Here is a 12,295-nt window from a genome sequence, read left to right on the forward strand (position 1 = left end):
CCTACTTCTGACACTTCTCCTCCACTGCTAAACTGAAGAGAGGAGGTGGGGGACCCCCTGCCACATGTGGGCAGCTGCAGCAGTTGGGAAATGGTAGAATTTATATTGTGCTACGTCCCATTTCCCCTTTGGTCAAGCCTGGTGCCCTTTACATTGAATGTGTTTGAGGACACATAGGAACATACATTCCAGGACACATAGGAACATACATATATGTATGTATACATTTTTTCTTAATTACATGCAGCATTCATGCAACTGCCCACATAGACATTTGCCCTTGTGTGCAACAGCCCTGAATTTGTATTTTCCATAGATGTCCTTTCATGAAAACTGTGTGTAATGAGACTGAAAACATTCCTCAGGTTACTATGATTGGTGCAGAAGCTGAGAATAAAGTTGATATGAACAGGGCATGACCCATGTCCAAGGGCTACTTGAGGTGATGTGCAAATGCTGCCCCTGCCACAAGCCACCCTGCCTCCCCACCGAAACCCTTCTCAAGGGGAGGAAGGGGAGGAAAGAGAGGGGAGGAAAGGCTCAGTGGCAGCTCTGTCTGCACTTGGCCAGGAAGGGCACTGAGACCCCACTCCTTACCTCCTCTTCCATGCCATCTCCTTGCTTGTCCTGAGGACAGAGAGCAGCATGGTCCTCCCGCTCTCTCCCTGCCCACTTGGCTGCAGTTGAGGAGGTGGTGACAGTGGCCGCTGTGGCATGTTCCCCCCGCCTCCCTGCGGCATGTTCCTCCCTGTCTTGCCTCCCTGGGGCACTTTCCCTCTGCCAGCACCACCACTGCTCACTGGAAGTTGGCGCTTGATCTTTGTACAAGCGAAGAAACTTCCACATCTGGGAACTCCCTGCTATCTTGTTGGGATCGCTTTCCTGCTGAACTCTGAGCCCTTGGTTTTGAATTATTGGCCTCTGTTTTAAAGTAGGTTCTTTGGGGGGTGTATCAGGTTATTTGAAGAGAAAAAATACAGTAGTCTTGGGAGTGAAAATGGGAAGGGAAATATTGCAATGACAATATAAGCCAGACCTGCAAACAATGGGGCTGTTCCACATCCTTCGTGCTAAATTCAGGTCCGGTATCTTTGTCTTGTTGCTCTTTTTCTTGGAGAAGTTCCTGGTCAGTTAAGATAGGTGTTGGAGGTCTGTGCTGTGGAATAACCTGCCAATCTTTATATGCTGTTTCTCCAAGCAAAGATTAAAACTGGTGGCAACAGCTTCACAACAGCAATGCTTTATTGCTTGAGAAGAGATTTACTGATCACTCAGATGGGCCTGGAATTGGTGCGAACCTGGCTGCCTTTGAGCTTTCAGTCTCTGTGAAAGAGTGGACTGATCTGAAGACAGCCCGATACCTTGCAGTATTTCTAGAAGGTGATGCCAAAGCATTTAACCCGCCGCTTCCTGGTTTAGATTGTGGCTCTGGTGTGCAATGCTGTAAGCACTAAAAGGGCCTTTTTGAGAGTGGTTTGGTTCCTTTGAAATACAGAAGGACATAGCAAGCTAGGAGGAGAAGAAATGACAAGCTAAGAGAGGGAACTGTTACAGACTTATGTATGCACTCTGGGAAGGCTATTTGATAGAGCTCTCCCTGCTCCTCTGCCCAATTGATGGATGAAGCAGATCCTGCTCCATCAAATATGAAGAGAGGGGTATATGAGGAGTGGTAAGCCATGATGGAATCTTGTGTGAAAAGTCAGTTTATAACCAATTTAACAGGTGAGCTTCACAGCCTGTTGGGTAGAGAAGATGCAATTTTAGATAAAGCAATGGATGATATTGGACAGAGAGGGCAACATGTGGAAACAGAAATAGGCATTTCCTTAAGGAGATCTGCTGATAATTCCAAGCTCCCAAGTGACTCTTTTATGGGGGCAGCAGCCTTCCAAAATCAACTTGCCATAGTGACAGCTCAGCAGTTAAGACAAAGCCCCAAGTGCAGGCAATTCACAAGCAGTTCTGGGGAGTCAAACAACATTTGCAGACAACGCAGAAATCAAGCTGCTCAAGCAAAAGAAAAATGAAGTTGGGAAACCAGAAGCAGCTGTCAGTCACAAGCCACAGTGAGCAACAGGAGCCATGGGACCCTCCAGCAAACTTGGGGTCTCCTAAATAGTAATTTAAGTCTTTCTAATCTAGTGCATTTGTTCTTGGGATGGGTATCATCCAAGGACACTACATGGATGCCTGGATGTCCACCAAGACACACCTGTTCTTGGATAATTCTCAGATACCAATTCTGACAGTGCACTAAAGAAAAATCTGCAGTTCAGAGAGCAGCTCTTCAAGCTGTAGGGAGGCCCGTGCCATGCCAGCACATTGGATGAGATGAACTGCCCTCAGAATAAAATGGCAGGGAGGGAAGTCTAGACATCTTGCTGTAATATCCCCAAAGGTAATTTGTCAGACAGCAACTGTTACCCTGCACATGCCCGATCTCGTCCGATCTCGGAAGCTAAGCAGGGTCAGGCCTTGTTAGTACTAGGATGGGAGACTGCCTGGGAATACCAGGTGCTGTAGGCTTATACCATAGTCTTTTGAGACTGAAGGTTGCCAACCATAATTTGTTCTGTAAGGAATATATAAGATACAGGGGAGCCCCCATGTCCACAGTTTCCATATCTGCAGTTTCACTTAACTGCAGATCAGGTCTGCGGCCTGCACATGAGGGTGTCCTGAGCTCCACAGAGGTTGCGCATGTTTGCTTGCAGCCTTGGCGAGCCTCAGAATGACTGTTACAGGTAAAAAAAAGTTACAACAAAAAAGTTTTATCGTAAAACTAGAAATGATGTTTTTATTGCCTTATAGAAGCCCACCAGGGGGTGTCCTGAGTCCTCTGGGGCTTCCCTGGGCCACAAAATGCCTAATAAGGCAACAAAAACAGTTTTATGATAAAACTGGAGGCAGCATTTTTTAACTTGTAACAGTCATTCTGAGGACTGCAGAGGCCACGGGTGGACACATGGGGCTCAGAACACCCTCCAGAGAAAGGGGAGCAGAGCTCCTGTCACTGCTGGATGGTGGGGGGCGTCCACCCATATCTAGCTATCTGGGGGGGTTCCAGAATGGAACCCCTCGCAGATAAGGGGGCATGCCTGTAATCTGAACTCAGGACCTTCCATCCAAGCCTGTTGTTCAGCAGAGCCCTGTTTCAAGCTGGGCCTACAGAGGCCTTCTGGTTTAGAGCCCTCAGAATGATTTCTGGAAGATGGTTTGACAAACCTTTCTGTGTTGCCCTGCTCACCCCCAATAATAACTGTAAAGAAGCCCTGTGGAGATTTGAGGATATGTGTTGGCTACAGAAGACAATGCACACTTGCTTGGAAATAAGCCTCATTGAACAGAATGGAACAACAGTGAATTCTGACCAAACTTGCCTGGAAAATCTTTCCTCTGCTACCAATAACACAAGTTTGTCTTCTGAATGTAGAAGTGATGTGAACAGACACACAGAGAAACTTTTCAGGCTGGCAAATGATATAATTTCGCAAATAGGCGGTACAGTTCCATATCCTTAATGCAGAACTAAAGTTCTGCTCCATGTCTTGCTTGTTTTGATTGTGTACTTCCTACAGTTAATCTGCTGGAAGCCTGTGCTATGGAATTATGTGCAAATATTTTAAAAAGTCTGTTTCTCCAACCAAGTTATTACAGCATCATGGCTTTAGAGCCCCATGATATAATCACAGGAATCATACATAATTTATTTTTCTTCATCCTTTTGGAGACATCCCACACATTTTCAAGTCTCCTACAAACATAATGGCTAAAAACTTGCTGTTTTAAAAATAAGATACCAGATTCTATGTCAGACATTGGCTCCACATACTTCTGGACAGATGATTCCAGTGGCTATTTACTGTTGCCAGAATTCTAGTTTGGAATGCCTATCTTTAATTATATCTTACTTCCAAACCCTCCTCCCTCTTGTAGCATCTGTTCCTGCTCTCATGCAGTTTGTCCCACCTGCTCTTGCCTTGTTTACGGATTGGATGGGGGACAGCAGGGCAGCGTTTAAAGAGAACTCTGAAACCTATTCACACCCTGGAGCAACCCTCTTTTTTTTCCATGGAGCCACAGCTGGCTTTTTAAAGGGAAAGACTTGTGATTTGTATCTTTTTGAGTAGCCAAAGCACTCTGGGAGACTTGGAAAATCCCCGTTAGGATTCGTTTTCGACTCAAGTTGCGGGGGGCGAAGACTTGTGACTCAACTTGTTGCGTTTGACTTGCCCATCCCTGCTTAAAAACATTCAAGATCTGAAGCACTGTGCTACCCAACCTGGCAAGCCTACTCATGGTTGGTCCCTTTGTTGCGTGGCAGTCAAGATTAAGCAAATGCAGCATACAAGTATAACCAGGAGGGCTGGGTCTACTTTGCTAGCTTTACAAAATGGAATGTGGGCTCTATGGAATTGTCAAACTCAGGAGCATCACAGTTTCCTTGATTTTATGACATAACATTCTTAAGCATTCCATACAAAACAAGTTTGGTGTTCAAGCCATGTGCTTCTGGTCTGCTGCCAGAGAGGCCCCACACCACAGTAGTGGAGAAAGGAGTACCCACAAATGGAGGTGAGTCATGGGAGGGCATAACAGGAAAAAGGAGAACGTAAAAGGAAGAGGACCAGGGGTGTGTCACAGGTAGGAGGGAGTTGCACCTGTCATGGAGACTTGCACAGATGCTATCCCCATAGTAGTAGCCGACATACCCCCTTTGTCTCCTCAGACTCGCGCAAGCTAAAGAGTTGGCAAAGGTCCAAGGAGACTCATTGGTGATTGGAAGGCTTATGGAGTGGTGAGGGAAAATGTTTTTCTTTTCCAAGCCTCCCAATTTCCCCTCCCACCATAACATACAGCGCAGTCCATTTTGGCATGGCTGAAAACTATGGCAGGGAAAGGGATAGGATTGTGTTCTGTATAGTTTTTGAATGAATATTTCACTCATGTAAACAACATGGCAGTAAAAATGGCAGTAAAAAATGTGAGGAAACCCATTACAGGAGTGCAACAATAAGGAAAATATGGAATTGTCAAGATTAACTTGCCAAAAATCCTATAGGTAAAACTGTCACAATATATGCATTTATCTGCAACAATAGCTTAGGGTGTGTGATAAAAGATATTCTGTTCTGAAATAAACAAGACTCCACATTTCCTGCAGAAAGTAACACAAGAGGAAATCATGTATAATTTCCTGAAGTGTATATATATTTTTTCTATTCTCTGGAGATTAGAAAGAAAGAAAGAAAGGAAGAAAGGAAGAAAGATGAATGAGTGAATTCACTTGAGTCTAACCTCTTTCCTTCAGCAAAATACATAAGCACCTCCTCAAAAGCAACAGCATCAATATAACTGTCAATATAATGAGTTGGGGTAGTATAACAGCTGAGAGACTGAACTGTGAATCAGAACTTCCCCACTTTGAATCATACCTTACCATGAATTCACCGGGTGGCCAGAGGCAAACCCCTCCCCTGTAGCCTCAGTTTCCCAAGTGAAATGTGAAGATAATACCTTTCAAGGTTGTGGAAAGGATTATAGCAAGGTAACACACACAGAGCACTTACTAATGCTACGGAGCAGTATCACAGCTCAATCCTAACCCATGCCAATACGGTGGGTCCAGCATGGCCGTGCAGCATCCTAAATGCAGACTGAGCAATCTGGAGGTCCCCTCTAGTTAAGGGAATGTTTGTCTCCTTACCCTGGGTAAATCCCCAGCCTGCTCCATGGGACAACTCCAATCTGTGATTGTCAAATAGCCAGCACAAGTCTGAGTTGCCTCATGTTGGATTCTCAGGCCCAGGGAGGGAGATAGGATACGGTATGCACAGCTGTTATCAATCCTGCTCGCTCCTGGGAACCGATCTGCCCCCCCTCTCCCACACTCCCACACCCTGTTACACCCCTCCCTGCCTTTGCTCCACCCCTGCGCTGCTTGCAGCACCTCTTTCCTTCTTCAGCACACATTTCTTTTTGCACTGGCACTGGCATGATGACACAGGCCTTCCTACTAGTACTCCTGCTAAGCTGTTGCAATACGCTTTATGGTACGTTTGCAACAGCCTAGGCCAGTGCAATGGCCACTGCTCCGGCACAAGGGAAGATTAGGGTTGTGCCGTTAGTCAGTTCATGACAACAGATCATATCCAATATCCTGTTTTAAGAATAGAGTTGCTACATTCAAGTGACTTACTTTAATTACTTACTTGAATTGACTTACTAAATGGACAACTATTTTCAAACTTTGGGAGGTGTTTCTTATAAATTTCACACTTCTTTAAGATGTGACTTGCACTTGGAATGTAAAGTGTCCATAAACAATTCTGAAATAAGGAATAAATTGATTACCTGTTTATTTCTAGTGCTTGTTTATCAGAAGTCTCCTCTGACAGGTGTTACATACAATCTCATGCTGTTTTAGTTTTAGGAGACAGATAGGCAGTCTCAGAGAAATCTTAAATGTCTCAAATTCTTTCTGAGAAACAGCAAGAAATTGTTGTTGAAGAAAAAAATGGGTCAATCTAGCGAAGTGCTTAATTCTCCCACTGAAATGAATAGAATTTACAATTTCGGCTGGAGTACAGGTTGAGCCTCATTATTCACATGGGTTCCGTTCCAAGCACTCATGTGGATGGCAAAAAACGCACTACAGCAAATCAATTTAAAAAACAAAGATTCTTTGCTCCGGTGATTTAAAAACAGCCTTGATGACCTTTTCGATGTAAGATAAGAGTCATTAAGAAGACAATCCATCAATCAGTCCTTCTCCAAGCGCTTACAAAGGCGCTTCACTCAGCCCCTCCCTTCACCAATGCAAAGTGATCACTTTTCTTTCACGTGCTCAGGGGGAAGGGAAGGGTTGCCTGGAGAGAGAAGGATTGATGGATTGTCAGCCAGATGCCCTCTCTCTCTCATGAAGGAGGCTATTGTTAAAGGACTGTTCAGTTTTTTCAACTGATTTTAAAGGGGTGCATTTTTCCCCTTCTCCAGGAATCAGTACATTCCTTCTCGTTTGCAGTGGCCATTCGTGTTGAGTCAAATCCTTGTATAAAAAATCCGTGTATAAATAGGCTGGACCTGTATGTCCAAAATGTTCAGTGTGGGTCTAAAAAAATTAGCTTGTGCTGCACGTTCACAGGTGTGACAGTACCGGTATTGATTGGAAACATGAAATTCTTCCCAACAAATTCCCTGGTGTGTGTGTGTGTGTGTGTGTGTGTACACACAATGTATATATATAGGCTGTTCACACTGCCAGACCGACGAGAGCCCTAGACAAAACCTTGCACTGGGCCCCCAATGGCTCTCCCTCTCACCCCCCCCCATGCTGCAGTAGATTCTACCACTGCTACCTGAGTGTTCAGGTGGCAGCCCAGTGGTGACTCTGATGGACATGAGATCTCAGCCAGTGTCTGACGAGACCGAACTCTGATACCTTTTTTTCCTCTTTCTTCTGCTCAGTAATGTCACTGAAGGCAAATGAAGATGCATCATTGTCACAGAGGAGGCAGAATAGAAACATGTCATAGTTGCTAATGGAATTGGGCCAATGCCCCTTGTCTTGCTGCACCATGTTGTGATGAAATGGCTGCGGTACAATGGATAGGGTTGGCATGAAGACAGAAACATATCCTTCACCTGAAACAGTTTTCTTGACCTTTTTTGACTTCCTCTATCAAAAGTGACAAAACCGGAGGGTACTTCTTTGTGGAGAGACAAAATACTTGGAAGAATTGACTCTTCTTTTGGATCAGTCTTATAGTGGAAGCATCAGTCCTCTTTGTTCCTTGTTCACCTGTTATAACTCTAATATTTAGTAGGAGGTGATCAATTGTCCCTATCCACTCTAGCACAGTGGCTTTACAGAGGCTGTTTGTTGGTGTCTTTTTGCATTTTTTTTTTAACTGTGAGCAGGAAGAGCATCAAAGTGCTGACAAGAGAGTGCTCCCTTGGCTGTCCTCCCCCCCCCACCCGATCCCAACCAAACTGCGCACAAGAACAAACAAAAGCTGGATTTGTTGCTGTCTCTCCTGCTTGTCAGAAACAAGGGGGAGAGTTTGCTCCCTTTAAAGTTGAAAATGAGGAGAGGAGGAACTGTGGTGAAGAAGGGTTGCCAGGAGCATAATTTAGGACACTGTCAGACTAAGCTCACGGATATCAAGAACCAAATGGTTTTGCAACCACACATTTAAAAGGTTCCAAACACATAGATTGAGAGGGGACAAGTGGGAAAGAGAAAGAGGAAATTCCATGGCACAAAACCATGGGATAAGTAAGGAAAGTGATATGGGTATTGCTTCCTAACATGCTCTTATTCCATGAAAAATTACCCATTACCACCTGGGGTTTTGTACATTTGGTTTGGGCCTAAGACTAGACACTACACTTTCAGGAACAAAGTCACAGCCCAATCCTAACCTGCGCTGGAACAGGCAGGTCAGCTGGCCTGTTCTGTATCCAGCGCAGGGTTGAGGCTGGCTGTGGTGCAACCTGGGACAAGAGGAATAGATTCTCTTTACCCTGGGTAACATAGCAGAGGCCCAAATGGGGTTACTTGGATCTGTGCCACCTAAAGAGGATGTGCAGATCCAAGCAGCCTGGCACTAGGCTGGGCTGCCAGGTAGGAAGGTTAGGATCCAGCCTAAGTGCTGGATCCTGGTTCCACCCCCCCCCCCACCAGGCCTGTCCTGTCCATGGGTCTGCCACCACCCTCCCTCCTCTGCTCCAAGATGCCCAGATTCTGCCCTCCTCTCACCCTCCCAAGACCCCTGTGCTGGTGGTTTATTGCTGGCACCTGCTCCAGTGCAGGGAGCCTCCCTGACTCCTGAGTCATTGCAGATGTGCACTGCATCATGTTTATGACACTCCTCAGTCAGTACCTTGTGCCGACCAATAGAACCTTAGGATTGCACTCTCAAAAATTTAAATATTTTGAAGCACTTTTGCATGTCTAGAGTCTGCTAGTCATTTCTCTACAGTCTGCTACTCTTTTCTTTTCATTCTCTTTCTGTGCTGAATACAATATCCTCTCGTTTTCCCAGATTGCTGTGAGTAAAGGGAAAAAGACATAGGCAAAGAAACTGGCTCCTGTCCCACATGGCTGCATAGCTTCCTCATTTCTGATTCCTTGACCTGACTTTGGTGCATCCCTGCTAACTCGTGAATTCAAGTGACAAGAGGTCACAGCTATTTCATCCAAGTGCAGTGGTAGTGCTTCAAAGGACAGCACTCAGGGAGAGAAAACAATGTCATTTACCAGAGCATCCAAAGCGGCTAGTTTGAAAAGTACAAGAGGATATTTTAAATGCTGTCATGATATTAGTTCAAGTCCATTCTTTTATGGGGGAATACCCCGCTGAAAGGACCATCATTTGTACTCATTACAGATAGTGACCTTCAAACTGAGGTTAAGGCATCCAGTTCATCAGCTATGGAACAGCTGTCATTCTTCGGCGTGTTCAAATATGAACAGGCGACAATCAATGAGAAAATCACACTCTTAAAGCAAAGGACTATTAGCAGCCCAGTCCTAACAACTCCCTACTGCTTATGCAGCTGCACCAAGGGAGCATGCACTGCATCCTGTGGGAAGGCAGTCCCAGAGGTAGGCTTCCTGCTCACCCCGGAGCCAAGGGTGAGCTGCCCAAATGGGTCTCCTCAGATCTGCACCAGCCATTTTGCTAGTGCAAAACCAAGGAGAGTAAAGGAGAGAGAATGGGGAAGGAACAGAGATGGAATCCTGGTGCATGCTGATGTTGTCGGCTGAATCACACATGCATACACGTGCCTGGATCTCTGCATCAAGTGGTTACTTGCATATTTGAATGAACTACCATGGATCAAACACATAGAGATTTTCCATATCAAGCTACTGTTTTCATGTCAGTCAGTGTGCACATTAAACTGTGAGAAACAGCAAGTTCTGAGTCATCAGCAAGATCCGCTTGTCCATGAGATAAAATGAAGTGATTGTATCAACTGGTGGCTTGGTTGATAGAAGGGGGATGTGCCTCTGCTTGCCTCCACTGCTCCTCCTCTCACTTCCAGGATTCAGATAAGAACAGGGGAATGGAATGAAAGAGGAAGTGAACATAAGGGTGAAAGGACAGGATAGGATTGGGATGCTAATATTCCTTTGCTATTCTCCCCTCCTTGCTGTTCAATACTTGCTGTTCAAATCCATTCAAGCTTTTCTTCCCAGAAAGAAGGCAGAAGGAAGAGGAGGAGTTGTGATAGCAGCAGAGTTGGCAGAACACTGCGTAAACACTGCGTAAATTTGGTGCTCTGCCCCAGGAAATGGGAGATCTTGAGTTGGCCCTGGTGACGTGCATGCACGTGTAAATCATCTCTTTGTGTCATTCTACCATGCAAATACAGCGTCTGAGGAACATGGGCATCTGGGACCATGGACACTCAAATGGAGTGTCTCCACCCAACAATCTCAATAACGTTGAATGCAGGCATATCTCACCACGTTTTCTCAGGCTCCTCACTGGGCAGAATACTCTATGGGGAATATTTGAATATGACAATATAATCCCTCTAATTTCCATCCAAGTAACTGGGAAATAGGTAAAGAAGCCCTTAACTCCAATCAACACCAAATTTCTGCACCAGGTTACCTCTGTACAAGTGCATTTAATCATCATCACCAGCATGATCTTCTTTAAATATTTCTGTAAGGCAATGGTTCTCACACATTTAGCACTGGGACCCACTTTTTAGAATGAGAATCTGTCAAGACCCACTGGAAGTGATGTCATGATCGGAAGTGACATCATCAAGCAGGAAAATTTTTTCACAATACTGGGCTGTAATCCTACACACACCCAGGAGTAAATCCTATTGACTATCATTGTTAAAAGAATATATGCAGTAGCTTGTTAAAAGTACAGGTCTGTAACATTTCCCCAAATGCAGTCACAGACCATGGGAGCATCAAGTCTAATACACTAAAAATAAAATATTGGAATGAATGGGGACCCATCTGAAATTGGCTTGTGACCCACCTAGTGGGTCCCGACCCACAGTTTGAGAAACGGTACTGTAAGGAAAAGCCACTGTGTATGTCCTGTCAGTTTTCTTCAAAATATGCTTTCCAACATAAAAAGATCATAAATTCAAAGGCACACTGAAATGAGAACGTATAAGCTACAACTGGAAATGTGATATTTTCTCCAGTTATATATGTATTCAAGTCAATACATGTGCTTTTGTTCAGTTTAGAATGTAAACTGAACAGAGCTTAGGTTAATCCAGGATCCCTTGGGAGAATTAATTAAGACAGGCCTTCTCACCTCATTCACCCTTTTTTCTTTCTTTATCAGAATTAGGACATTTACTGTACTTCTGCTAGCTGCATATTTTAGAGAAATCTATGGTAGGTGAACACAAGAGAAATATCCTGATTAACTCTTAATGGTAAACTACTAAGTGGGGGTTCATATTCTCATGGGTGCAAGTCAAATATTGTATCCATTCTTTTTTTTTTTTTTTAATATACAAAGTCCTTTCATTAATAAGTGAAGAAATGAACAGGAAAGAGATAAATTTCCGATGGCTCTCAGCACATCTTTATAGGAGAATGAGAACTCTCTGAAATATTTGGATAATGAGAAGTAATAATAATAATCACGTTTACACAGCATAGCAAAAGGATTTTGCATATATTATCGTGGTAATCTTTCAAGAGTTCTATAATAGGTCAGTTTTATTATTCCCATGAGAGATGCTCAGACTGAGAGAACAGAAGTGGCTTAAAGCTATCTAAACAATTAATAGTTGAGGCCAAGATCTACATCAGAAGCTGTTCTTTTACTGAATGTCTGTCTCCAGTTCTGTATAGCCTACACTGAGTTGCAGCAACTTTCCAGGGTTCCAGACAGGAGTTCTTCTCCGTTCTACCTAAAGATGCTAGACATGAACATGGAACCTTCTGAATGCAGAGTAAGTGTTCTACCACTGAGCAAACTGGGGACCAGTCATGTACCAAGGGTGGGACAGGGGGCGGTCCACCCTGGGTGTCAGCAAAAAGAGGGTGCCCGCATTATGTGCTCTACACTTCAGGGCAGAGCCAAAAGATGGAAAGAATGTATTGGTCCTTTGCCTCCTTCAGTAACATCTGATGTAAACAAAAGTCAGTCATGATTTCACTGCTTTAACAGTTTCCCTATATGTGTCCTGCTACTTTAGTTGCTCACAATAATGAAATTCATTCACGGCACAGTGATGTTGTGCCATGTTGTTGACACAACATGATATTCCTATGGGAGAGGAGGGAAGGAGA

At 44.4% G+C, this 12,295-nt stretch overlaps 1 protein-coding gene and 1 pseudogene across 1 annotated transcript in view; one reads left to right on the top strand and one right to left on the bottom strand.

Moving 5' to 3' along the window:
* The window catches only part of ST6GALNAC3 (ST6 N-acetylgalactosaminide alpha-2,6-sialyltransferase 3), a 212,809-nt gene that overhangs the window by 7,180 nt on the left and 193,334 nt on the right, over nucleotides 1-12,295 (bottom strand). The window lies entirely within an intron of this gene.
* LOC136650674 (5S ribosomal RNA) lies at nucleotides 2,410-2,529 on the top strand (annotated as a pseudogene).

Source organism: Tiliqua scincoides, chromosome 4 (genome assembly GCF_035046505.1).
Source record: "Tiliqua scincoides isolate rTilSci1 chromosome 4, rTilSci1.hap2, whole genome shotgun sequence".
NCBI lineage: Eukaryota > Metazoa > Chordata > Lepidosauria > Squamata > Scincidae > Tiliqua > Tiliqua scincoides.